Source organism: Giraffa tippelskirchi, chromosome 9 (assembly GCF_054371585.1).
Source record: "Giraffa tippelskirchi isolate mGirTip1 chromosome 9, T2T-mGirTip1v1.2.pri, whole genome shotgun sequence".
In the NCBI taxonomy this organism is placed as follows: Eukaryota; Metazoa; Chordata; class Mammalia; order Artiodactyla; family Giraffidae; genus Giraffa; species Giraffa tippelskirchi.
Window position 1 is genome coordinate 45110204 of NC_137283.1, and position 26426 is coordinate 45136629.

The 26426-nt window shown below is 42.8% G+C and overlaps 1 long non-coding RNA gene across 2 annotated transcripts in view; it reads left to right on the top strand.

Moving 5' to 3' along the window:
* The first annotated feature begins 8585 nt into the window (after positions 1 to 8585).
* The window catches only part of LOC145519916 (uncharacterized), a 120871-nt gene continuing 103030 nt past the window's right edge, over positions 8586 to 26426 (top strand). For both annotated transcript variants that reach the window (XR_014064023.1, XR_014064022.1), the window contains exon 1: positions 8586 to 8689. This is a non-coding gene — a long non-coding RNA (uncharacterized LOC145519916). The remainder of the gene's footprint in view (positions 8690 to 26426) is intronic.

Sequence of the window (26426 nt, forward strand, 5' to 3'; positions counted from 1 at the left end):
AGAAGTCGAGCTAGTAATGTGTGTCACAGATATTTAGAAGCATGCATTTCTTTGGACCCAGAAGTTCCACTTCTAGGAATTTATACAAAGGAAATAATTTTAAATGTGTAATATTTTCACTGAAATGATGTTCATTTCACTCAGTGTTTTTATAACAGCCTAAAAAGTCGATTTGACCCAAATGTCCATCAACAGGAAATTAGTTCAATTAATTTTGGTTCGTCTCTGCAACGGAATACTCAGCAGTCATTAAAACAATAATGTACAACTCTATTGACAAGGAAAGATACGACACGATGTTAAAGTGGATTAAATCAGTGTGGTTGTATGTGTGTGTTTTTAGTTGTGTCTGTCTCTTGGTGACCCCATGGACTGTAGCCCGCCAGGCTCCTCTGTCCGTGGGATTTCCCAGACAAGATTACTGGAGTGGCTTCCCCTTTCCTTCTCCAAGGGATCTTCCCCACCCAGGGAGTGAACCCGCGTCTCCTGCATTGCAGGAGGATCTTGCCACTGTACCACCTGGGAAGCTCCATGTGTGTTAGCAGTGATTATTTCTTAGTGGTAGGATTACGAGAGTTTGCTTCTTCTTTATATGTGTGTTTATCCCATTTAAGTTTTGTGAGAACAGAAAAATTATGATCAGGAAAAGAATCAATAATGATTTTTCTATTTCTTTAGAAAGACTATTTGTCAAGAAACCTAAGGACAAAAAGCAATCTAGGAAGTTCCTGTACAACCTGAAGGATAGAAATCAGTTGGCTGCTGAACATGCAATTTGAACTGAGTTCACACGTCTGCTCTTAAACAGGAAAGCCTCCTCTCTTCCACCAGACCAGCCAGCCAGCATGAATTATGGGCAGGGGTCCGTGATTTCCCACCTTTCAGCCTGGGGGCCTGGCTCAAGGGTACAGTTCACTTATTTCTCAGTGTTACACCCTCCACAAAGCCATCCATCCATTAAGGATTTACTGAGCACTCATCCCATGCCAGGTGCTGAGCTAAGCATCTGGGACTCAGAGGACAGGAAGATACAAGTCCCATGATTGGAAGAGAAGCCTTTCTTCAGTGTGAGCATTCCCCGCTGGCTCCTGCTACCATATTATCTACATCTCTTGGGGCAGCTTCCCTTCCCACCTTGTTTTACCCTTGTCTTCTGCTTCAGATCCTCTTTCAATCAGGCCATCTGTCCCTTGAGGGCTGCTTCTGAATCTCCCGCAGCACGTAGGAGAGTGAATGGCACATAGCAGAAGCTCAATAAATATTTATGGAATGAAGGACTGGACCAGAAAAGCATATTTCCTCTATTTAGATTTATGCGAGTCTGATGTCTGATACCCTGGGTCAGTTAGACTTCTTCTCAGTTTTAAGTGACCAAAAAAAAAAAAAAATACAATCCAAATTATCTTAAGCAAAACAGGGGATTCATTGTCTCTCACAGCATGAAGTTGCTAAGCATAGCTTTGGCTGGGTCCGAAGCTCAAAAGTCTTGGTCTTCCACTGCTTCTCAGCCCCATCTTACCCTTGTCGGCTCCATTCTCAGATGAACTCTTCTCTTGTGAACCCACGATGGCTCCTAGCAGCTCCAGCCTCTCACAGATTCTAGTCTAAGGGGAAAAATGAGAGAGTGCATCTCTTTTGAAACCCAAGCAGAAATCTCCAGATTGGATGATGGAATGTGACTGGTTGACTTGGGTCATGTCCTCATCCTGCATCAGTCCTTGAGCTGGGGGATACTGTGTCCTCATTGACAGGCCTGGGTCACATGTCTGCGCTTGCTGCCGCCCATGCACCTTAGAGATGGGGTGAGGGTGGCTCTCTCCCCTAAACACAACGTGCTGTTACAAGAAGAAGGGAGGGTGAATTGGGGGAATAAAAAAATCATGTCCATTAAGCTTCCCCTCCCAGCAGAAAGCACATCTTGCCTGTTTCTTGAGCCCAAGTCAAGTCATTCCCTTTTTAGCATGAACATTTTTGTTTCCTCTCCCTGCTTAAGAAGAAATACACCAAGTCCATGTCAGGGAGACAGAACTGTTTCAAACTGAATCTCCTCACTTCAGCCAGGGGCCGCCCATGGATCTGGGTTGTCATCTCCCAGGGTCATTCTCCATCAACCCCAGCAGCAAGTGGGGTCACCTCGGTTGAGGAGGGCTTTTCTTTTTTATTATTATTTTTTAAAATCAAACTTGTTTTTTTAGTATACAAAATTCTAAAGCTTTTTACTTTGACATTATTTAGGTTTCCATAAATATCACAAGAATGCCCCAGAGAGTTCCTGAGTACTCTCACCCTGCTTGCCCTGTTAAAGGGAAAACATTACTTGGTCAGTCGTGTCCAACTCTTTGGGACCCCATGGACTGTAGCCACCAGGCTCCTCTGTCCTTGGGATTCTCCAGGCAAGAATACTGGAGTAGGTTGCCACGTCCTTACCCTTAGGATCTTCCCAACCCAGGAATCGAACCCGGGTCTCCCACATTGCAAGCAGATTCTTTACCATCTGAGCCACCCAGTGACGTAAACGCTCCTCAGTTTTTCCTTTTCATTCATGACCTTCAGAGGAGGCTTTTAAAAGCAAATGCCTGTGTGTGCCCCCACCACAGCTCTAATTCAGATGGACTGGGAGGGGGGGTTTCTATGTCATCCTAACGCCATCTCCACTGTGAACTATAGAGCAACTGAGGAGAGACGTTCTTGGTTTTACATTCAGACGGCACTGAGAGTAGGACCCTGCCCTGCCACCTATGACCCAAGTCATAAGTGGACAAGTTAACTCATCTCTCTGAGCCTCACCTTCCTTTTCTATGAAATGGAAACTGTTAAAATAAAGTTTTCAACCAAGTAAATTTTAAAGGTCTCATTGTCTATATTGAATGATTCATGACTCAGTCACCATCTCATGTAGCAAGAAGAGAGACTCAGCGGTGTTGTACAAAATGAAAAGTCTTTATAGGCAGAAGGAGGAAAACAGCGGATTGTTTCTGGGCTTAGGAAACCTACCTATGGAGGACAGAAGGGGGCTATGTGGCAGATTACCTCATTGGTGCTGACCAGAGAAGTCTAGACTAAAGCGGGGAGGATGTTAGGTTAGGTTAGGTTAGAACACAGTTAGGTATTAAGTCTTAGTCTGCTTAGGTGCTTAGCACAAGTGACTCCATTTTAGGCCTGTCGTTTCTTTTTTAAAGCAAAACAATAACCCCTAGTTTGCAGGGATGCAGTAAAGATTAAAGAAGATAAGGCAGACAAAATTCTGGCACTAACAGGTGCTTAAAAATTCTTAGATTGTAAGCTCCAAACAAGATTGCCAAGGGGCATTTATTACTCATCAGTGCAGAAGCAAACCTTACTCCATTCCCAAATAATGTTTTTCAGATGCCAGCCACTCATTCTTTGCCTCACCAAGGAAGATCAGTTTGTCAGGATGCTTAATTTAAGAAACACCTCTTAATAGTATCATAATGTGAAAGGATTAAAAAAAAAAAAAGTGAGTGTGTGTCATGCTCAGATAGCATGAAGTACAAAAGAGACACGCATATGCAAATTACCCTTACAGAAGAGGTACTCCAAAGACACTTTCTGAATAATAGCGAGAATGTTGGCTACCCAAGCATCAAAATCTGTCTTGGAAACGTCCAACATTTATTTTATATGTTGTTGACATTATATGAAAGGAAAGGTCACAGGTGCAATGTAAAGAGTTTTTTGGGTTTTTTTTTTTTTTTACTATTTGAGACTGTGTTGGATGAACAGCCTCCCTCCAGGAGAGGAATATCTAGGAGGGTTTAAATGTCACTAACAGTCTCAAAATTATTTTAGTGGATTTGCAGCAAAAGGGATGTAAAGGACCTTTTTCATTAAAAATGTTCTTTGATTTTCAGTTGTAGCTTTGGCGGCATTATTGGCAAGAGAGCCATGGTGGGGGAAGGTGTCTCAGATGATGGTGGGGGGACAATGTTGGGGAGGCATTTGCAGCAGATGATACATGAAAGAACTTTCTGCTCAAAGAGAAAGTTCCGAGCAGCCAGTTCAGTGCACATGTAGTCATTTCATTAATTTCTATACCGACAGGAGATTGAGAAGAATGCTTTACAGCACTCTCCCCTACAAGAAAACCAGCTTAAAACACTCTTGGACACCACCTCAGCCTTACAGACTGCACCTGTTTACTCATCCCAGGCCGCAGGGCATGAGGCGGGTCTAAGGCCCTGAGCATAAGCCATCCTAACAGTTCCTCAACTATAGAGCATGTAAAAGATGGACGACCCCTCACATAGGATCCTTTATGTAAAAGCATCCAGTCCAGTGCTGGCATAACTGAGGTCCCGGATCAATACTGCAGAGAGAAGTCTGAATCTGAAGTAAATATCATGTTACTTTATTTTCAAATTAAATTTAATCAAATTAAATTTTACTCCATGTTCCCACTCACCAGGATGAATCTTTCTCCCAGCACTCTCCTCCCACCAGTGCTATTTGATGGTGCAGATCATATTGGTTCTGGAACATTCAAGGCAGGGTTCTGGCCTTCGGTCACTGTGGTCACTGCTGCTACTCAGGGCCAGGTCAGTATGATCCGTGGAGGCAGAGGCTCTTCTGCTCCTCCGTCCAGGCTGGGATCCTATCACAGTGCCTGGGGTGGGGTGGGGGGCAGGAGGGGAGTGCCAGTCTTCCAGGACCACCATGTGGCCATTCCTCTCTGCAGCTCTGTCATTGCCACTACATCTTCCAGGGTGCCAGGGGCAAGCTTCCCACTGACACAGTCGTCTGCTATAACTTGCAATGGAAAGCTCTTCACCTGGTCAGCCTTTTGTTCCACATTTAATCTATGTCTCCTAACTTTCCCGCCAAACCTCTCATCCCTGCCAAACACAAAGATGCCAGAGTGCCCTTTGTCTTCCTATGTCCTGCATCCTTGCCTGCGGGTAACCAGGGTCAGGACAAGCAAGCAGTAGCGCTGGAACCTGTCTGCCGACCACCTTCGAGGAACTGGTGACCCTGGAATTTGGCCACCCTGCAAAAGAGGCTCAGACTCAGCCCTGAGCTCTGAGGTTCCTGCTGGGGATAGTTAGTTACAGGGGTTCTCCTCCCTAGAGACCACCTTAAGTATTGGCTGAGAGGATAGCAGATGTGGGACCGGAACAGCAGGCTCCATGCAGGATTTCAGGCCATAGGCTTTACACTAATGGGGGCAGGATTCACATTTATAGAGCACAACCGCATGCCAAGCACGGGGTTGAGCCCTCATTCTCACAAACACCTCGTGATGTCAGTGCTATTTTTACCCCATTTTACAGATAAGGTAAAATGATTCTTTGCCTAGAGAAGAAGGAGTTTTATGAATATTTCTCATCCTTTTCCCAATCCAGTAAAACTCTGCTTATGTAGCATTATTTTTTTCACCTTAAAAAAGAAATAGGTATTATAAATACATAATCTTAAAAAATGGAACCAATAAAAATGATCTTTGTATAAAATGTCCCTCTCCCATCCCTGGCCCCAGCCCCAATATTAACTGAGTACTTTCAAGATGTCCGGCCCGCTGCTAAACTTTTTTTCTTTCTTTAATATTTATTTATTTTGGCTGAGCTGGGTCTCGGTTTCAACACATGATGTCTTTAGTTGCAGCATACAAACTCTTTGTTGCGGCGTGTGGGATCTAATTCCTTGACCAGGGATCAAATCCAGGCCACCTGCTCTGGGAGCTCGGACCGCCAGGAAAGCCCCTCAGCTTCTAACAGGCTCCACTTAACCTTCAAAACAACTCTCAGCGGCAAGTGGCATCATTCATATCTCCGTTTAAGGTGATGACACGGAGGCTAGGATGGTAAGGACAGACCAGGACACCAAACTTAACTGTTGGTCTCCAAAGCCCACCCCCTCGACCTTGTCTGCACTCCCGGCCCCTCCCACTTGAGCCAGGACTTTTCCACCGCAGATTCTGTTTGCAAAAGTTACCCCTAAGCCTCAAAGTCACTTGGCTTCCATGGGGTTATTTCAGGTATGAAAGCAGGTTGTTTCCCAGTGCACCAAAAAGGTACCACCACTCCAGGCTCTTTACTACAAGCTATGTCTGTGCCCTTCCTCACTCAGCAGCATTCACAGGCTTTCCTGTCCACTGGTCCAGGGAAGATATTGGTCTGCCGTGATAACCAGGGTCTTGTTTCAAAGCTCCCTCCCATTTTGCTACCTCTACCCACTCCGGCAGCCCAGGTGTGGATTTGGGAGATCGGAAGAGGCCAGTTGATTAATATTCTCTGGGATATCATATTCTCTGGGATATCACAACTAATTCCATCCCATCCTTCTGGGTAGAGGGGCCAGCAGGTGGAACGCCTTACATCCCTCCAGTTCACAGTTGGCGGGGTAGAGATGGGGTTTCAGCATTGTCTTCTTGGTAGGGGTGAGAGGAAGTGTGGAATCATTTCCCCACAAAGCCCAGATCATCCGTATGCCATCTGCCCTTAACAGCAAGCAGCCCAAGCACCGAGGACTTCTCCAGTTTGCTTAGACAGTGCCTCAGGCGAGCGAGGAGAGGGAGAGAGAGAAAGAAAAGGAGCATCTTGGCTGCTCCATATTAATTAAATTGTAAAGAGTCAAATAGGAATGCAGTAATGATAATAGGGCTGTGCATGAATCAGGTATATCTGCCTCTCAGGAACAGGCTGGGAAACCTTTGCTGGGAGGAAATTGTATTAATAAATGGGTGACAAATACAGAATAGCTTCCAGCCTGAGGGCCATGCTGACTTGCTGGTGGAACTGAGTGTGACTCATGTGTTTGCCAATAATGTTCCTTGGAGAAGGCCACTTTCTCCCAGTGCCTAAGGGCAGTGGGGTGCTGGCAAATGTTTCACAGCCAACCTTGGGGGCAAAAGCCTTTATTTGTAACATCTGCTGATTTCTGAGTTGTAAATATTTCCGCCATGCCTGTTTTCAAGCTACCTACATGAAGTCACTGAACATAGATTTGGAAAGAGCTGTGCATACCAGTGTATAGCTAAAATAGATGCAGATAACCTTAAGAGCACGGCTATGGGTAAAATGTTTAAGATAACTAGAAAGTGATGAGATTCAAGTATTTATTATCTTTGTTTTTAATATAACATTTAATTGCAAGTAGTTACAATTTGATGTTTAATAATGGCTTAATAACTGCTTAGTAACCAAATGCTTTATAAGTAAAACTTAAATAAATAAATGCTTAATAACTGCCTTGTATTGTTTAGTCACTAAATCATGTCCAACTCTTTTGTGACCCCATTGACTGTAGCCTGTCAGGCTCCTCTGTCCATGGGACTTCCCAGGCTGGAATACCGGAATAGGTTGTCATTTCCTCCTCCAGGAGATCTTCCCACTCAGGGATCCAAACCCACATCTCCTGCATTGGCAGGCGGTTTCTTTACCACTGCACCACCAGGGAAGCCCAATTGCCTTATAGAATTCCCCCAAATCTAACAAATCAGCTCTGACAAGACATGATCCAGCCCCACACCCCACTAACAGGTCAGGAAAAGCAACTGTATTTGAGCTGCAGCGATTTCAGAGAAGAGTAGACATGAATTATCCTAGAGATGGGGGTCTGGCATAAAGATGTCCTCAGTGGGGACTTCCCTTGCTGTCCAGTATTTAAGACTCCACGTTTCCAGTACAGGGGGCATGGGTTCAATCCCTGGTGGGGGCACTGAGATCCAGCATAGCATGGCCAAAAAAAAAAAGTCCTTAACAAATGGTTTTTGGAACAGCACTGGATCAATGAAGAGCTCGAGACAAAGACTACTTCAACTTGCCAAGACCGGAGGAATTAGTTCTGAATTTCCAGGAGTCTCTCTGCCAGAGTAGAAATGATATGATCATGTCAAAGACAGATCTCATTCATTTGAACTTTTTCTCATTTGCCACCATTTCAGAGATGGAAACAGTGATGCCCAGAGAGTCTAGAGATTTCCCCACAAATCACATAGTAAATGGTAGAGCCAAGTAGGAGTCCAGATTCTTTAAGTCTTACTATTTTCTATCTTACCAGCTGTACAGTCAGGCCACCTAAGGTGGGTATTCTCTTGCTTACTGTATATCCCCTGCCCACTTCACCTACACCCTCCTCACCAGAGTGACCTTGCTACATACTTGCCCTGCCCCCGGTGGGCTGGTGATTGTTCTTTATTAAATTTTTATTTATTTATTTATTTTTGGCTGCACTGGGTTGTTTTTATTGCTGTACACTGGCTTTCTCTAGTTGCCTGAGCGGGGCTACTCTTGGTTGCAGTGTGTGGGCTTCTCATTGAGGTGGCTTCTCTAGTTGTGGCGCACAGGCTCTAGGGTGTGGGGTTCACTAGTTGTGGTTCGCCAGCTTGGTTGCTGTTGAGCATATGGGACCTTCTTAAACCAGGGATCGAACCCATGTCCCCTGCATAGGCAGGGGGATTCTTGACCACTGGACCACCAGGGAAGTCCTGGTGATTGCTCTAACCTTTAAGTCAAAACATCAGCGCCAGGATAGCTTATCACAGGGGCCCCTGAGGGGCGTGTTCCTCTGCTGGTTTCCTAGCAACCAATGAACCAACCAGACGTCAGGTCACTTCCGCCAATAACCTTGGCTCGCAGGGTGCGAAGATGGCCGCCATGTCCATGCTGGCGTGTCCAGAGGCCACCGTTCACTGCACACAGTGGGTTGTCACTCAGGACCTTGCTTCACACAAGTAAGCTCTCTCTACCCATGAAACCTTTGATGTCTCTGTCACCGACACCGGGTTGGTTCTTCAGTCTTCAAGCTGACAACTACAGGGCTTGTCGGCCTGCAAGCTGCAGCCGAACGATTGGTGAAGCAGCTGGGAGACTGAGGAGACTCCCGAGAGTGCCGAGACGTTGGGAAGTAAGGACGGGGAAGCTATGGGGCCCTGAAAGTTAGGGATGTAATCCTGAGGAGGCTGTCTGTTAGCATTTAGGGCCCAGAAGTTGCGGCGGTGATCCTGCGGTGGCAGTTCACTAGTATGTGAGACTGTGGTGGTTGTGCTTGGTGAATGGCGGCCACCACGGGAGTACAGGGGGCTAAGGGTTTTGTGGCGCTGTTGGCCACAATTACAGTGGGAAAAAAGTTTAACAATAAGGCAGCAGCCACATCTGTGGACTGGCCACTGCATTTTGTTTGTTTGTTTTCTTTTAAAAGTAGAAAGTAAAAATGTAACCTAATTTTATTCATTATGTTGCTGCTGCTAAGTTGCTGCTAAGTAGCTTCAGTCGTGTCCGTGTCCGACTCTGTGCGACCCCATAGACGGCAGCCCACCAGGCTCCTCCATCCCTAGGATTCTCCAGGCAAGAGTACTGGAGTGGGGTGCCATTGCCTTTCATTATGTTACATTAACATTCATTATGTTATGTTATGATGAATGCTAACATCATTCAATATGTTACATTAATATATTTATTAATCTTGTCTTTTTCCCTTTTTCATAAATTGGAGAGTATTTTCAGAATTTTACTATCTTTTTAAAAAATTATATATAATTGATTTGTAACTGTTTTCAGGTCAGTTCAGTTTAGTTCAGTCCCTCAGTCGTGTCCCACTCTTTACAACCCCATGAACCACAGCATGCCAGGCCTCCCTGTCCATCACCAACTCCAGGAGTCCACCCAAACCCATGTCCATTGAGTCGGTGATGCCATCCAACCATCCCATCCTCTGTCATCCCCTTCTCGTCCTGCCCTCAATCTTTCCCACCATCAGGGTCTTTCCAAACGAGTCAGCTCTTCGCATCAGGTGGCCAAAGTATTGGAGTTTCAGCTTCAGCATCGGTCCTTCCAATGAATATTCAGGACTGATTTCCTTTAGGATGGACTGGTTGGATCTCCTTATGGTCCAAGGGACTCTCAAGAGTCTTCTCAAACACCACAGTTCAAAAGCATCAATTCTTCAGCACTCAGCTTTCCTTATACTCCAACTTTCATTTCCATACATGACTACTGGAAAAACCATAGCCTTGACTAGACAGACCTTTGTCCGCAAAGTAATGTCTATGCTTTTTAATAAGCTGTCTAGGTTGGTCATAACTTTCCTTCCAAGGAGCAAGCGTCTTTTAATTTCATGGCTGCAATCACAATCTGCAGTGAATTTGGAGCCCAGAAAAATAAAGTCAGCCACTGTTTCCACTGTTTCCCCAGCTATTTTCCATGAAGTGATGGGATGGGATGCCATGATCTTAGTTTTCTGAATGTTGAGCTTTAAGCCAACTTTTTCACTCTCCTCTTTCACTTTCATCAAGAGGCTCTTTAGTTCTTCTTCACTTTCTGCCATAAGGGTGGTGTCATCTGCATATCTGAGGTTATTGATATTTCTCCCAGCAATCTTGATTCCAGCTTGTGCTTCCTCCAGCCCAGCATTTCTTATGATGTACTCTGCATATAAGTTAAATAAGCAGGGTGACAATATACAGCCTTGATGTACTCCTTTTCCTATTTGGAAACAGTCTGTTGTTCCATGTCCATTTCTAGCTGTTGTTTCCTAACCTGCATGCAGACTTCTCAGGAGGCAGGTCAGGTGGTCTGGTATACCCATCTCTTTCAGAATTTTCCACAGAAAATTTTTTCCACAAAAAATGTTTTCAGGTATATAGCAGTAATTCACTTATAAATATATATACATATATGTATATAAAATGTATTTGTTAATATTTTTTCCATTAGGTTATTATAAGATATTGAATATAGTTCTCTGTGTTATATATAGTAGAATCTTTTTGTTTGTTATCTTATATATAGTAGTATGTGTCTCTAATCCCACGACCCAGATAATCACGATGGTGTGATCACTTACCTAGAGCCAAACATCCTGGAATGCAAAGTCAAGTGGGCCTTAGGAAGCATCACTATGAACAAAGCTAGTGGAGGTGATGGGATTCCAATTGAGCTATTTCAAATCCTAAAAGATGACGCTGTGAAAGTGCTGCGCTCAATATGCCAGCAAATTTGGAAAACTCAGCAGTGGCCACAGGACTGGAAAAGGTCAGTTTTCATTCCAATCCCAAAGAAAGGCAATGCCAAAGAATGTTCAAACTACCACACGATTGCACTCATCTCACACACTAGCAAAGTAATGCTCAAAATTCTCCAAGCCAGGCTACATAAATATGTGAACTGTGAACTTCCAGATGTTCAAGCTGGATTTAGAAAAGACAGAGGAACCAGAGATCAAATTGCCAACATCCACTGGATCATCGAAAAAGCCAGAGAGTTCCAGAGAAACATCTATTTCTGCTTTACTGACTATGCCAAAGCCTTTGACTGTGTGGATCACAACAAACTGTGGAAAATTCTTCAAGAGATGGGAATACCAGACCACCTTACCTGCCTCCTAAGAAATCTGTATGCAGGTCAAGAAGCAACAGTTAGAACTGGACATGGAACAACAGACTGGTTCCAAATTGGGAAAGGAGAACATCAAGGCTGTATATTGTCACCCTGCTTATTTAACTTATATGCAGAGTACATCATGAGAAATACTGGGCTGGAGGAAGCACAAGCTGGAATCAAGATTGCTGGGAGAAATATCAATAACCTCAGATATGCAGATGACACCACCCTTATGGCAGAAAGTGAAGAAGAACTAAAGAGCCTCTTGATGAAAGTGAAAGAGGAGAGTGAAAAAGTTGGCTTAAAGCTCAACATTCAGAAAACTAAGATCATGGCATCCCATCCCATCACTTCATGGCAAATAGCTGGGGAAACAGTGGGAACAGTTACAGACTTTATCTTTGGGTGCTCCAAAATCACTGCAGGTAGTGACTGCAGCCATGAAATTAAAAGACGCTTGCTCCTTGGAAGAAAAGCTATGACCTACCTAGACCGCTTATTAAAAAGCAGAGACATTACTTTGAGGACAAAGGTCCATCTAATCAAGGCTATGGTTTTTCCAGTAGTCATGTTTGAATATGAGAGTTGGACTATAAAGAAAGCTGAGTGCCGAAAAATTGATGCTTTTGAACTGTGGTGTTGGAGAAGACTCTTGAGTGTCCCTTGGACTGCAAGGAGATCAAACTAGTCCATCCTAAAGGAGATCAGTCCTGAATATTCATTGGAAGGACTGTTGCTGAAGCTGAAACTCCGATACTTTGGCCACCTGATGTGAAGAACTGACTCATTTGAAAAGACCCTGATGGTGGGAAAGATTGAAGGCGGGAGGAGAAGGGGACGACAGAGGATGGGATGGTTGGATGGCATCACCGACTCAATGGACATGAGTTTGAGTAAACTCTGGGAGTTGGTGATGGACAGGGAGGCGTGGTGTGCTGCAGTCCATGGGGTTGCAAAGATTCAGACTCAACTAAGCGACTGAACTGAACTGAACTGATAGAATAATTATATTTTGAGAATGTCTCTGTGAAAAAATTAGTCTCTCCAGATTTGGTAACTTGAAACTAAACTGTATTAAATGAGGAGAATTCATTGACTATTTGGGTTATGTCAAATAGGATAATATTGGAACATTAATTGTTGGGCACATGTAAGTTTACCTATCTTTGCCTTCTTAGGAGAGGAAGACTAAAACGTAAGTTTTACAATTGAAAATGCTGGTATGACAAGCAATGCACAATTACTTGAGCCTTGGTTTTTGCCAGAGGTTAAAGTTTTTAAGGATTTAAATTATAATCAGTCATAATTCTAGCTATTGTTACCAAGTTTCTTTGTTGGTTACATAGTAATAAGATATTTAACCGGTCAGTTTAAGTCTTTTTGTCATTTATAGAAAGTTATGTTTGTATTCTGATGCTCTTGCAAAAGTTGCTCATCTTCAAGAAGATTCATAGGAAGGACTTTTGACAAGTACAGGTCTCTGATAAATTTCAGATCATACTGTTGAACTGAGAAAGAAATTAAAGAATCCTAATGGAAAACCTTATGACTTCTAAAAAATTAACAAAAGGATTGGTTGCTGAGTGAACTGATGAATATGGTTATAGTTTTTATGGATTTTTTCTGGAATATTACTGGGTTTGATCTATTTTCCAGATATAGGGAAGCCCTTCCCCTCAAATTAGTTATGATTTACAGCAATTTGGTAAGCTTGACCAGTGGGTAGAATTGAAACATTTTTCTTTTCTGCCTGGTCCCTCCAGAAAGTGGAGACTGTTGAGTTCTGAGCATCCTTGTCAGGTGAATGGGAAAAAATGGCCTGTGCTGGAATCTCCATATTTGGGGGACCTCTGGAAGAGGGAAATTCATTGAGGCAGAGCCTGATGGCAAGCTTTTGGCATGGTTTTCCTGGCCTTGAGAGGCTTTTGGGGAGTTCAGTCTGAGATTCCTTCTGAGGAGTTCTACCACAGCCAGTTTGGAGAAGCCTTATGTGGCCAACTGACCGGGTTTATTTTGCAAACAAATTAGTCTTGCTTTGACTGTGTTTGGTGGAAAGGAGGGTACGTTTAGAGAGATAAAGATTATGGTTCAGTAGATACTAAATTCTAGTCCTGTTAATTGAGATCTAGATTTTTGAAAGTTGTGTAGGCCACACTTTTGCCCTGATGTTCTGGAGGAAAAGAAAATTCTCTAGTGAAGTTGTCACAGAGTTTAACTACTTGTGATATATGACACTACTTGCTTTAAGTCTGTTGCTAAAAGCACAGGTATAATGTTTTTGTAAAAATTTAATATAATTGATCAAATGTATAGCTGCTAAAATGTTTCCCCATTAATGTACTTCTGAGCTTATATGATCAATTGTCCCCCAAAGTGACAAATATAAATATATGTATTTATATAGGCAAATATAAAGCAGGCCCAGGGCAGGACCCTGACCTTGAGGGACAAATACTTTGGTCTGTTGAAAGATTTTCAATCAAAAGGGTAAGTCATGGGAAAATCTTCACATGCTGAGGTATGGGGAAGTCATTCTGGCTTATACATGGTTTAATGTAAACCATGTGACAGAGTGGCCTGTGTCGTGGCCTACTGAACATGCACTGTAAATCAGCTTTGGCTGTTGAGGAGGAGAATGTATTGGAAAGTCAAAATGGAGTAGCTGTGGTTCAGACATCCAACATAAAACTAGGTGGCAATTGTAGACATGATTTTAGATATATTCCTGTATTACAGCAAATTTGAGTTAATCGAACTGTATTGCAGACAGGACACAAACCTCAGGCAGAAGTGGTGTTATCGCAGAATGCAGGCCACGCTTGTGTTTTGCTTAATGGTCATGGTCTTCCCTGTGTCATGCCTATTAGGTGTCTTACATTTCACCTGTAGCCTGAACAAAGGATATCTATTTGAGGAGTAGGAAGCAAGTGAACTCACTGTGAAATGAGTCTAACTGCTGGGTCTCTAGTGAGGTGCTGTTTGTCATCCTCCTCGAGGCTTGCATGAAAAATAGACCCAATGATGCAACCATGTAGGGATGACTGACAGTGGAGGAGTGGCACTCAGCATAACATGGGGTGGCAGACCTGTACTGTGACTGCTGATTCCTGGCTAGGCCCCCAGAATGTTGGTTTTAGACTTGGGGCCTCCCTTCTCCACATGGGGTGGCTCTGACGGGACACTGCCACCACTGACTCCCTCTCCATTGGTCTGGTAAGCGCCTGGCTCCACAGTTTGCCCACATCCTGGCAAATGAGTGTTCTTAGCACATTAGGTGTCTTACTCTTGTCACTCTTTAGCTGCTGGTGTCTTTATTATATTTGTGATATCTGGTTGCAGTGCCCCTCTACATACCTGACCCCAGGGACATAGCAGAAGAGGGGTGAACAAAGATTGTAAGGGTCATGCAGGGTATGTAGGGGTTGGGGTGCATGGTCAGGCCACCCAGGATGGCTGCTCTCTTGCTCTCTGTACGTCCTCAGCTCCACCAGAGCCTGCTTCACCTACCCTCTACTCACATGACTGACCTTCCAACATACTTGACCCTGCCCCAGCTCATTATTGTTCTAGCTTAATATCAGAACATCTCCACTGAGATAGCTTATCTCCTGGTTTCCCTGGTAACTGATGAGCCAACCTGACATCAATTCCCCCTGTAACTGGAAACCTCCTCCTCCCTGCAGGAGCGAAGGCTGCCTCCAAGTCCTGCCCAACATCTGCTGCAGTGGTTGGAGGTTGCTCCAGGGCCCTGCTTCAGACATGTAAGATCTCCCTATCCATTAAATCATTGATGTCTCTCTCACTGATTCTGGGCTCTTTCTTTGGTTTTAAAGCTGGGCAAGTACCGGGCTTGCAGGCTTGCAGGGTACAGCCCAATACCTGCAATGAGTATAGAGAGAAAGGACAGGATGCTAGATAAAGAGAACAAAAGTTTCCATTAGTTGAGAACTTGCTGAATGCCAAGCCCTTGGTTAGAGCTTTTGCATGTATTGTCTCATTTAAGCTGTATCACAAGCATGCTTATTGTGTTCATTGTACTGGTGAGAACACTGAGGTTCAGAGAGAGTGGGTGACTCGCCCAAGGTTGCATGGCTGGTCTAGCTTCACCTAGCCTAGGTCCAAGCCCTTGTGCTGTTAACAGCTCGAGAAATGGAAAAGCAAGAGCTGAATGACATGGAAGTGCCACCTTCAAGGAAGGCACGGGGCCTTGGAGATGGTATTCAGATTAAGTTAATGACAGTCGGATCCAAGGATGGCTGGAGAGCTGTAGCTGTGCTGCCAAACCAGATGGGTCAAATCACATTGCTCTCTGACACACACACACACACACACACACACACACACACACACACACACACACAACTGAGAGGAGCCAATCAAAGCTTGACCACATGCGTGTTTTTCTTCTAGATTTTTTTCTTTTCCTACCTTTTCCCCCCTATTGGCTTCTCTCCTACCCTTTCCCCAATACTGATGGATTCTCCTCATTTCTGAGCTGGGATGGTGGCCTCTTGTGCAGAGCATCTTCTAGGAGGATGGCTCTTTCCCTCTTCCATCTCTCACTTCTTTTTTCAGCCTGTGACTCCTTTGTTCTTCTGGTTGGAACTTAAATCCTGACTTGAGCATCCATCACATTGCCCCTCTGTATAGCCGGGCTCAACCCCTTTCATGGAAGCTCCCAAAACCTTCTTCCCTGTGCTACTGTGACCCTCTTTTTTCATCCCTATCATTGACAGCGTGGGATTTCAACAACCCTTCTTATCTCATCATCAAATCCTTACCATTTAGGAATCTTGATGTGTAAATGCTGATATGATGGTCAAAACAGAAGCATGTCTAGCCTTGCTTAAAATAACGTTACTCCAACTTTACTAAAGTGTTTAAGAGGGGAAATGTCCCCAGAGATATTTCTTAGCACAAAAATCACTTTTCTGTATTTAAGAACTTTGCCAGGTCCTTGTGTCTGAAATAGAGTCGTCCCTCCCCAACGAGGCCATGTGGTAGGCTGACCCTTTCTAGGATCACATGTTGTTTTGGTAAAGAGGCTTTCATAACTCAGTGAATTTATGAGCCATGTCATTCAGGGCCATCTAAGAGGGACGGAGCATAGTGAAGAGTTTTGACAGAACATGGTCCACAGGAGGAGGAAATACTCCAGTATTCTCGCCTGGAGAACCCCGTGGTAGGCTGACAGTTTAGCAAACCTGGTTCTGCCACCCCCCACCTCCCAGCAGTGTAACCATAGAAAAGAAGCAGTTTCCATTGTGTAAATGGGGTGGTGATCACGCCTGCTCTGGAGGACTTTATGAGGGCCCGAGGTGATGGCAGGCACAGAATGGGTTCTTCAGAGCTGCTCTGGGGACACCCCTGAGCTCCCGTGGTTAAGACTTTGCCTCCAATGCAGCAGTGCAGGTTCAGTCCCTGATGGGGGCACAAGAATCCCACACGCCTCAGGGCCAAGAAACCAAAACATAAAACAAAAGCAGTATTGTAACAAATTCAATAAAAGACTTTAAAAATATTATCCACATAAGAAAAATCTTTAAAAAAAGAGTTGCTCTGGGTACATTCTTATTCCCTAGTGACCCAGTGTTTTTTATTGAGGGCACTATGTACTTTATGGTTTTAGGGCAACTTTACTTCTACTATGTAACTTGGGCCCATTAGGGTCTGGTTATAGAGCATAAAATACATTCTAGCAACTATAGGCAGAAGGCATTTAGTTCAAAGTATTCTGTGGCCTACAGAATCATTAGAGACTTGAAGAAAATGACTCTAGCTTAAGTTTTCTAAACTGGCAGAATTGGACCTTCCAAAAGTCGCCTGCCTTTTCTATGACAAGAAAGCACTGACTGATCCAGAAACTTCTGTTACAACTGTTGGCTCCATACCCATGCAATTACTACCATGGTCAGAGGAGCACCTAAGTCAGGAAGTCTCCGCTGGTGTCTCCAACTCCACACCCTCACTGCCTGCTACAACCTGCAGCACCAAAAATGGGTGCCCCGTCCACTACTTACCACCCCCTAGCCCTCCACCCCCCACAGCCCTGTCACTGTTAGTATCAGCAGAAGCTGTAGAAACATGGCCTCTGCCTCATTTTCTATCTCCTGATTCCCGCCTGGGCATATATGCTTAGCTGAAGTTGGAGCACATCTGGAAATCTAGATGCAAAGGAGTCTGGGAAATTTCATCTCCCCCTTTTCAGCCTTTGCAGAACAGGAAGGCACTTACGAAGGAGGCCAGAATTGATGCCAAGCACTTGCTTTCCATTTTTCCCAAGAGCCTGACAAATGATCTCCTGGTAGAAGTCCTGTGGTGTGACTCCCTGATCACTTGCTCTTTCCCTGGCAACTGCACTGGCTGGTCTGGTATCTTAAAGAATCTCTGAGTACCACTTGCTTCTGAAAGCTGACTGTTCCTCCGAGCACAGACTTCCTGCAGGTCTCTTGGGTGAAAATTGATTTACGTCCCAAAGGTGGGGTTGGTGTCCTTTTTGCTTCTCCTTGCCACATCCAGACCACTTCTATCTCCAAAATCCCAACTTGCCTCCCTAGGGGATGCTGCCCTTCTTGCCAAGCTCAGGAGTACTATTTCTTCCCAGAGACATTCCAGATTTAACTGGATACTCAGGGTCACCCAGAGAAGTACCTAGTGGGCTCCAGTCTCTTCCGGAGTCCTCTGTGGTAAAGATGGAGATGGCAGGGGAAAAAAGTTCACAATCTCTGGGAGCCTTCCTATTCAGTGCAAGCTGCCCAACCAATGTCCCTGTTTGGGCACAGCCATAAAGCTATCTACAAACAAATGGATTTTTAGAAAGTGGAAATGTCAGTGGCTCAGGACTAGAAGAGGCTCTGGGGACCATCCAATCTATTCTTCTCATCCTTCAGAGAAGGGACATGAGGCCCCAAGAGGTAAGGGACTTACCCAAGGTCATACAGACAAGGTAATACTGCTACCATGGCAAGGATGCCTTCAGCAAGTCAGCAGACTTACCAGGGGCCCACTTTGTATAGAGACTGTCTTTGGTCAGGCTTCCGAGAAGCAGAGCCTGAGAAGGGATTTGTATAAAATGCATTTATTTAAAAGAGTGATCTGAACCTGCATGGGGAGGAAGGAAGGAAGTAGGATAGGGAAGGAGAAGAAGTTTTAAACAAGACTGTAGTTTCCAGTGACATCTAACCATAGCTTGATCCTGCAGAGAGATCTAGACCACACCGCATCACGGAACTTGAACCACCTTAAGACAAGGGTGTTGTTCTTTTATATTTCTGCACCAGCTAGTTATTAGTTACGGGCTCATCCAGTGTGGGGGCCATTATTCTCAGGTACTTCCAGGCAAATCGGCTCTAGTCTCTGAAGAGCAGTGTTCCCAGATAGGCATCAGGAGTGAACTGTTAACAAAAGCACCTCCAGCAATTGGGTGGGTGGGTGCACTGAATGGTAAAAAGGGCTCCCAGAGGTCTAGGTGGGGCACCAAGGTGTCTGCCTTGTCCTTCAGACAAAACTCTCTGGATCCCAGCATAACAACTGGGATTCAGTGTCTGCTGTGTGATCTCAAACAAGTCACTAAACCTCTCTGAGCTTCAGGTGCCAAATCTGAAAATTAGAAAAAGAATTTTTCCTCTTAGGGTTGTTTTGAGCATTCAGTGAGCTCATGCATGTGCCAAAGTACTTAGTCCAGTGACTGCATTTAGTGTTATTGTAATTATCAGTACTTTTTATTAATACAGCAATATAATTATCATATTATATTAAATATATAATAATTAGAATAACATAATTGTTGTAAGCAATTACAATGATGATAAAAATTGACAACCCAAACAGTAGAGCTATATGAGGTCACCGTCTACCACTTACCATCCAGGGGACATGGGAATGCATTGTCCACATGTCAACAACAAAATCAGGATCATCCAAGGAGTGGCATTATTTTATCCACAGTATGAATGTAAATGTGTGCTTTTGGTGCTCCCATCTCACCACTGAGATAATTAACCAGAAGCAATTACAGTGTACTTGGCAAATTGCAGCTTTGCCCTCTTTGCAAGGGACATGTTTTATTTATATTTCCTCCCTTGTGGCTTGCTGATCGATCACATTCCAAGTCCAATATTTAAAGGTGAGATGCTGACACGGACTTCACCTGAGTTTCCCTCAAGGTTCTCACACCCCGGGCCCAGGCAGGAAATTTCCTTGTGTCTTTTCGGATGCAGCCACCTCTCTGACAGTCAATGCACCTGGGCAGATCCCAGTGCCCCCACCCCAGGGACAATTGCTGAGTCCTCCTTTATTGAATGTCACCAGTGAATCAGTGCAACACCCTGAGCTAGACACCCCATCTCCCCAGCTTAGTCTTCTCCAATTTCAAACCGCGGTGAGCCAACTCACTTTCAGAACATTGAACTCACTGAAGCCTTTCAAAGCTGGACATGGAAAGTGGAGATCCCACTAATGCTATTTCTGATAATCAGTCTGGAGGACAAAATCTGGCATGTGGATTTATGCTGAGATGGTCATCTGAGCTTTACTTATAAAGCAAGAGGGGGAGGGGATGAAATGTCTTAATCTAAGATTAGAAATTGTATTTTCAGACATGAGAAAGTAGGCAGACACTCCAAGACAATATAAACAAAGAGTGTTTAAAATACATGGGAAAATAGTAACCAAATGGTTTTTCTGTATGAAGTGGATTTCTTCTGTATATTACCTCCATGACCATTTGTGTTAGTGTTTTTATTGATGTTTGATATTAATTCTCTGAAACCTAGTGAGTTACTAGCATTCTAGTAAATATTCTTCATGTATATTAAACATTTGAAAAAACTCTTTAATTTTTAACACCTATATTTTTCATTAGATGAAACAGAAAAATACTACCCACAGGAAAGTGCATATCATGACTGTATTATTTCTCATCATGATTTATATCCATAGTGATCTCTTTTCTCATAGAAAAAAGGAGATTCCTCAGGTGACAAATTAACCGAGGGAAAAGGGGATATGGGACAAACTTTCCTCCTAAACAATCCCATGAGATCTGCCAAAATAATGTGGGAAGTTTTCATTTAACTACCTGATATTGCCAGCAGTTGGTATATCCTCTCCAGGCCCTGGCCTCCACATTCTAAACACCTCCTGTGGGTGTCAGCTATAAAGTACCATCTCTATTACTCTATAAGAAAATACTTAAAAAAAGGTGAATAAGCACTGATTTTCTGTTTTGAACATTAAATTTCATCTTGATATACAGGCATCTAATCTCTTTAAAATTAGCTTCAGTTGCTCAGTTTTTATTTAGAAATTATTTATTGAGCACTTTACACATTTCAGACTCTCTGTTAGGCCCAAGAAATAAAACAATGAGTTAATCTCTGCCCTGAAGGAGCAGAGATTAGTGAGAAAATTAGTAATTTTCTTACTAGAGTTAGTGAGAAATTAGTGATTTCTTACTAGAGTTAGTGAGAAAAAAAAAATGCTAGCCAAGAAAGGGAAAAAAAGACACTACTCACTAAAGGCTAAACACTAACAAGTGCTAGCAAGGAGAAGAATAAAGGATTTGACCTAGTCAGGGTGAGTGCTGAGATGATGCAAGAAGGATGAGTAGGAGTTAGCTAAGAAAAAAAGAGGAGAGAAGAGAAGAGCAGCCTAGGAATAGGAAATAGCATGTTCAAAGGCCCTGAGGTAGAGAATATAACCACTTCGTTTGAAACTGCAATCAAGAAAGAGGTGGGAGAACATGGTGGAAAGTAAAACTAGTATACGACTAGGATAGCAGACATTGTAAGAGACATTTTTTTTTTTTTTTGGCTGTTCCAGGTCTTGGTTATGGCATGTGGGAAAATCTAGCTCCCTGACCAGGAATCAAACCCAGGTCCCCAGCATTGGGAGCGTGGAGTCTTAACCACTGGACCCCCAGGCATTAATCCACCATTTTTGCTGGATAATGTCAGATGCCTATCCAGCATCTATCCACCCCCCTTTCCCAGCAGAATTTAAATTTCTTTAGGTATTCTACCTTCTCCATATTAGCTTAAATGGTGCACTCTCACCTCTAGGGATGGGTTCCAAGAGATCTAAGTCAATCCTTCCCAATCCTGGGTTTAATCCCTGCAAGAGACAACTGCTAATCATGCCAGGTAACCTAAACTGGACTAACTGTACCCTGAAATGATGAGAGGGGTTTAATTCCATGACAGGGAAGAGGGCTTTCGCTCTCCCTCTAGGAATAAAGCAGGAAGCCTGTTGACCTATTGCTGTTGTCAACCATGGGATAAAGCCAGGTGGGTGGATAGTGAAGAGGAGAGATGGGAAGAACCTTGGTCCTTGACCATGTTGTTGTATCACTAAACCAAGCAACCCTGAAGCCCGAATTGCCTCTAGACTTCTTATAATGCAAGGTAACAAAGATTTTTTTTGTCCAAGCCAATCTGAGCCAAGTTTTTAATACTTGCTCCCAAAATCATTTTTCTGTATACATATCATGCTTAAGCATTGTTGCCTTTATTCCAAGAAGAACAGTGGTCTAAAATTTGGGTGCAGAGTCCATAATTCTAAGAAAAACGTTTATGGAGCAGGACCCGGTACATTCCTCGCTACCACCACCACCCAAAATATTCTAGTGTTAAATGAAAAATGTAGGAAATAGAATTCCTCATACATGATCTCAATGGAATTAAGCACTTTTGAGGGCACAAACACAGAAATACACACACACATTAAAGGAAAGACTGGTAAGAAAAACATTATGTTAAATGCTTGCTCCAAGGTAGGGAAATTATTACTAGGCTTTTGATTTTTTTTTTTTTGTTTGGCTCTTTATGTACCTCAGTATTTCCTGATTTTTCTACAATGAATATACTTTATAATTAAACATCAGTTCAATTCAGTTGCTCAGTCATGTCCGACTCTTTGACTTTAACATCAAAGTCAACATAAAAATGTTTTCCACCTAAATTGACATCACTTACCACAAAAAAGGCTACTTTCATTTTTTTTGAAAAATAGAATGGCCAAAATAAAACTAAAAAGTAGCATATCTAACATAGTCTGTTGAAAAAGAGAAAGATTTCTTGTCTTTATGTACTGTATCCAGGACAGTTAAGGATTTATCATTGGTCTTATAATAGAATAAAATATCTTGAGAGCATGAGTATGTCCAATTTTCATTTTAAATCCTCAATTTATAAAATAGCTACTCTTATTCATTTCAAAGTTCCATTAAATAAAATAGAGACACTTGCAAATTTTGAGACCCTCAGGAGATATCATTTAGCATCTTTGGAAAGCATAATATTTAATTATCATAGCATGAGGTACTCTTAATGGCACATTTCAACACTGCTATTGAAACTGATTTCTGAGAGGAAAATTAAATGATATTTCCACTCACATGCCTTATTTAAATACAAACTACATCATAATTATCTTTGATCCCCACTGCCACTTAAAAATAAAATACAAAAGTGAAAATACAAAATATTCGTGGAGGTTTTTTCATCCATAACTCAGTTACCAAAAAATTCATAATTACCCAGTACCCCTAAATGGCCCATGTACCTCACATGATTTGGGAGCCCTGTTTGCTGACCAGTACCTATTACAAGATTCAAATTCTAAAGCTTACCTTCGTACTATCAGAGTCATTTGAGATAAGCTCTATTCTAGGAGAGAAGATAGTATCATTTTTATTAATTCCCTCTAATTATAAAATTTGCATTTTTTAATTCAATCTTTCCTCCACTATGTACTACTTCCTTTTTTCCCCCAAAGTAATAAATAGACCTTGTTATTTCACACTAACCATTTTCTTTCTAAGATGGCAGGAGTATTTTTGGATAACAAAGTCAGACAACCTAACAGATACCATCAGAGGCAACACCTCCCGCCTCAGTTTCTGCCTCTGTAATGAGTGAGAGTTGATAAAGGAAGAGGTAGTGGGCCCTAGGGCTGGCCACAAACATTCCAGTTCTCCCCTTGGGGAGCTTGTGACAGGGCTACCCTTCTTTGAAATTAGGAAGCCTGTGTTACTTTCTGTGGCCAGTGGTTTATGGATACAAGTAATTGTGTCACTTCTAGGTTGACATTTAGAGAGCTGAATGTGAATCCTTACACCTCATTCCCTAGCCAGGGAGATGCTGGAAGCACATATCAAGGTCATACTTCCATCAGCCTGAGCCCTTAAGGGACCATCAAGAGCAGAGGCCCACTTCCAACCAGCACAGGAGAAGTGCATTTTGTTAAGTCTGCACTTTAGGGGTTGGTTCTTAGTGTAGCACATGTGTGCTTAGCCACTCAGTCATGTCTGACCCACCAGGCTCCTCTGTCCCTGGAATTCTCCAGGCAAGAGTACTGGAGTGGGTAGCCATTCCCTTCTCCAAGGGATCTTCCTGACCCAGGGATCGAACCTAGGTCTCTTGCATTGCAGGTAGATTCTTTACCATCTGAGCCACCAGGGAAGCCCTAGCACAGCACAACCAAGCCTATACTGATTGGAGAGAAGGAAAAAAAAAGGGAACGAGTACTTGAATTCCTTCAAAGGCCTTTTGTGTTCCTGTTGAAAAACTCATTCCCTATTTGGTAAATGATAAATAAGCTCAACAGTGTTCTTATGAAAGTACAAAAATCATCCTAAAAAATGTTCATTGTGTTATAATCAAAACCATTTCATTCTAAGCTTGAGTTAAATAGTTTAACTCTAAACCCACATATTTACTGGGTTACTGAAAAGAGTTTATGAGTACCTATGAACTGTCTAACGGGGAGTTTTCAAATTTGGGGCGTTCAGGTTGAAGATAAAAAAATCAGTATGAGCATATTCTGTATCACCTAGATGGCCAACCTATATATAAAGACTGACCTGTACGCCTATGTCAGTGATGCTAGCGGTAAAGAATCCGCCTGTTGATGCAGGAGAGACCAGAGATGGAGGTTCCATCCCTGGGTCGGGAAGATCCCCTGGAGTAGGAAATGGCAGTATTCTTGCCTGGAAAATTCCATGGACAGAGGAGCCTGGCGGGCTACAGTCCATAGGGTCATAAAGAGTCAGGCATGACTATGCACACAGCCACACAGCCATACACCTATATACAAGGCAATGCCAGCGACCAAAGTGCTTCATGGTTACATTTATCTTGGCACCCAATAGTATTATTAATACTTTGTCAAAGGCTATACAGTAAAGAACCAAGTTGGACATAACACTGAAGGGCTGCCTTTGTGCCCAGAAAATTTCCCCAAAAGCAAACGTGGTCAGCATCTTGTTTTGAGCAGTGATTTAGTTCCAGAAAAACTATATCATCTTCCACATTAATGTTGTGAATTTGAATTTTATTGGTTTGACTGTTTGGTTTTAACCTGTAAATTGGTTTTTCCTTTTATAGTTTATAAGAATTACAGATATAAATTTATATCTATTTTTCTGCAATGTACATTTAAGTAATATTGTAATACAAATAGTGAAACTCCACACTTGGGGGGTGGTAAGAGTGTGGTTCTCATATCATTTTTCCTTTAAAAGGCCCAATAAATGAAAACAATAAAAACTTAAAGATTAACTGTAAAAACAATTTTTCAATATTTAAAAGAATAAGGCTGCAAACATTGCTTATTTTAGAACAGGCTCAAAGCAGCTCTCTCCCTTGGAATAAGCTGTTGAGTTATATGAATTTACTCACCCAAGTTTATCCAAAAGAGTTATCTGAAAACACAAGAGCTAGCTTCAGTACTCCATAAATCTCTTCGTTATGCTTTTGATGGAAGAAGACAAAGAGCGAGTTGTTTTTGTTGTTCAGTGACTCAGTCATGTCCAAGTCTGCAACCCCATGGATTGCAGCATACCAGGCTTCCCTGTCCTTCATTGTCTCCCGGAGTTTGCTCAAACTCATGTCCTTTGAGTCGATAATGCCATCCAACCATCTCGTTGTCTGTCGCCCTGAAGAGCTCTGAAAACTAGAGAAGCATCAGAAATGATGAAATAAAGGCATTTATGGCTCTTTTCAAAGGCAAGACTTGTTGGAGCAAAATGTATCTTTCTTTGCGCTGATGGGAAGTTTGCTCTCACCATCAGTTTTTTGTGACCATGTCTTGCCCTGACCACACTCTTATATGCTCATGAAGCAAAAATCTCACAGCCCCCACATTACTCAATCTTTCTTAGGTGCCGGTTTCCTGTTAAATTGTACTTTTTACCTCTTTTCAATAAGCAGTAGCTGTGCACTCAGCTTCCTATTCCGTCTCTTCAATGTCGCTGGGTTGGGAATTTTCTCATTGCAGGACAAATTTTTTAAAGTCAATTTTTATTGGCGTATAGTTGCATTACAGTGTTGTGTTAGTTCCTAAATCATACAGCAAAGTGAATCAGCTATACATATACATATATGCAGGACAAATTAATGTCACACATTCATCAAAATTTGATAGTTTACCTGGAAGGAACTGAGGATGCACACCAGTTGAGAAATACTCTCCTATAAGTACAGAGGAGCAAATTTGGTCCGTATTGATTGCCACTCAGTACTCTGGATTTGAAGAGCACTTTTCCAAAACACTTCCCCCACCACCTTAAATCTGTTCAACTCTGAATTTTAAAGGGAAAATGTAATTCATCTGATCCTGATTTGTTTGCACTTAACTCATCACAATGTTGTTTTGAAGAAGCTGATGTGCAAAAAGGCTTTTCATCAGCTCTTTGAAGAGCTTTTCTCTTCAAGGGGAACAAAGAATCAGACAGTGTTTACCAAAGGTAAACAAAGCAAGGTCATGAAAAAAATTGAAAAAAAACAAGTTTGTTTCTAAAGCCTGAACTCAGTAGAGGTCAAGGAGGTTTGAGACCTGCTGCCTCACTTGGAAAAAAGTGTGGCCCAGAGTCAACGGCCTGGCCATCCAGGCAGAAGCTGGCGAGACCTCACTGAACTCTCCAGAGGCGCGATGTGTGTTTGCTGCAGCCAATAAACACTCCTAATGATGCTCTCAACAAAAGCCCATATTTTGAGCTTTGTTTTCTCTTTTCTTTTCATGTTGTTTCTCTCAGTGAAGGGATCAAAGCAGCGAGGCTACTTTTTCTTCCCTGAATCAGACAAGAGTTCT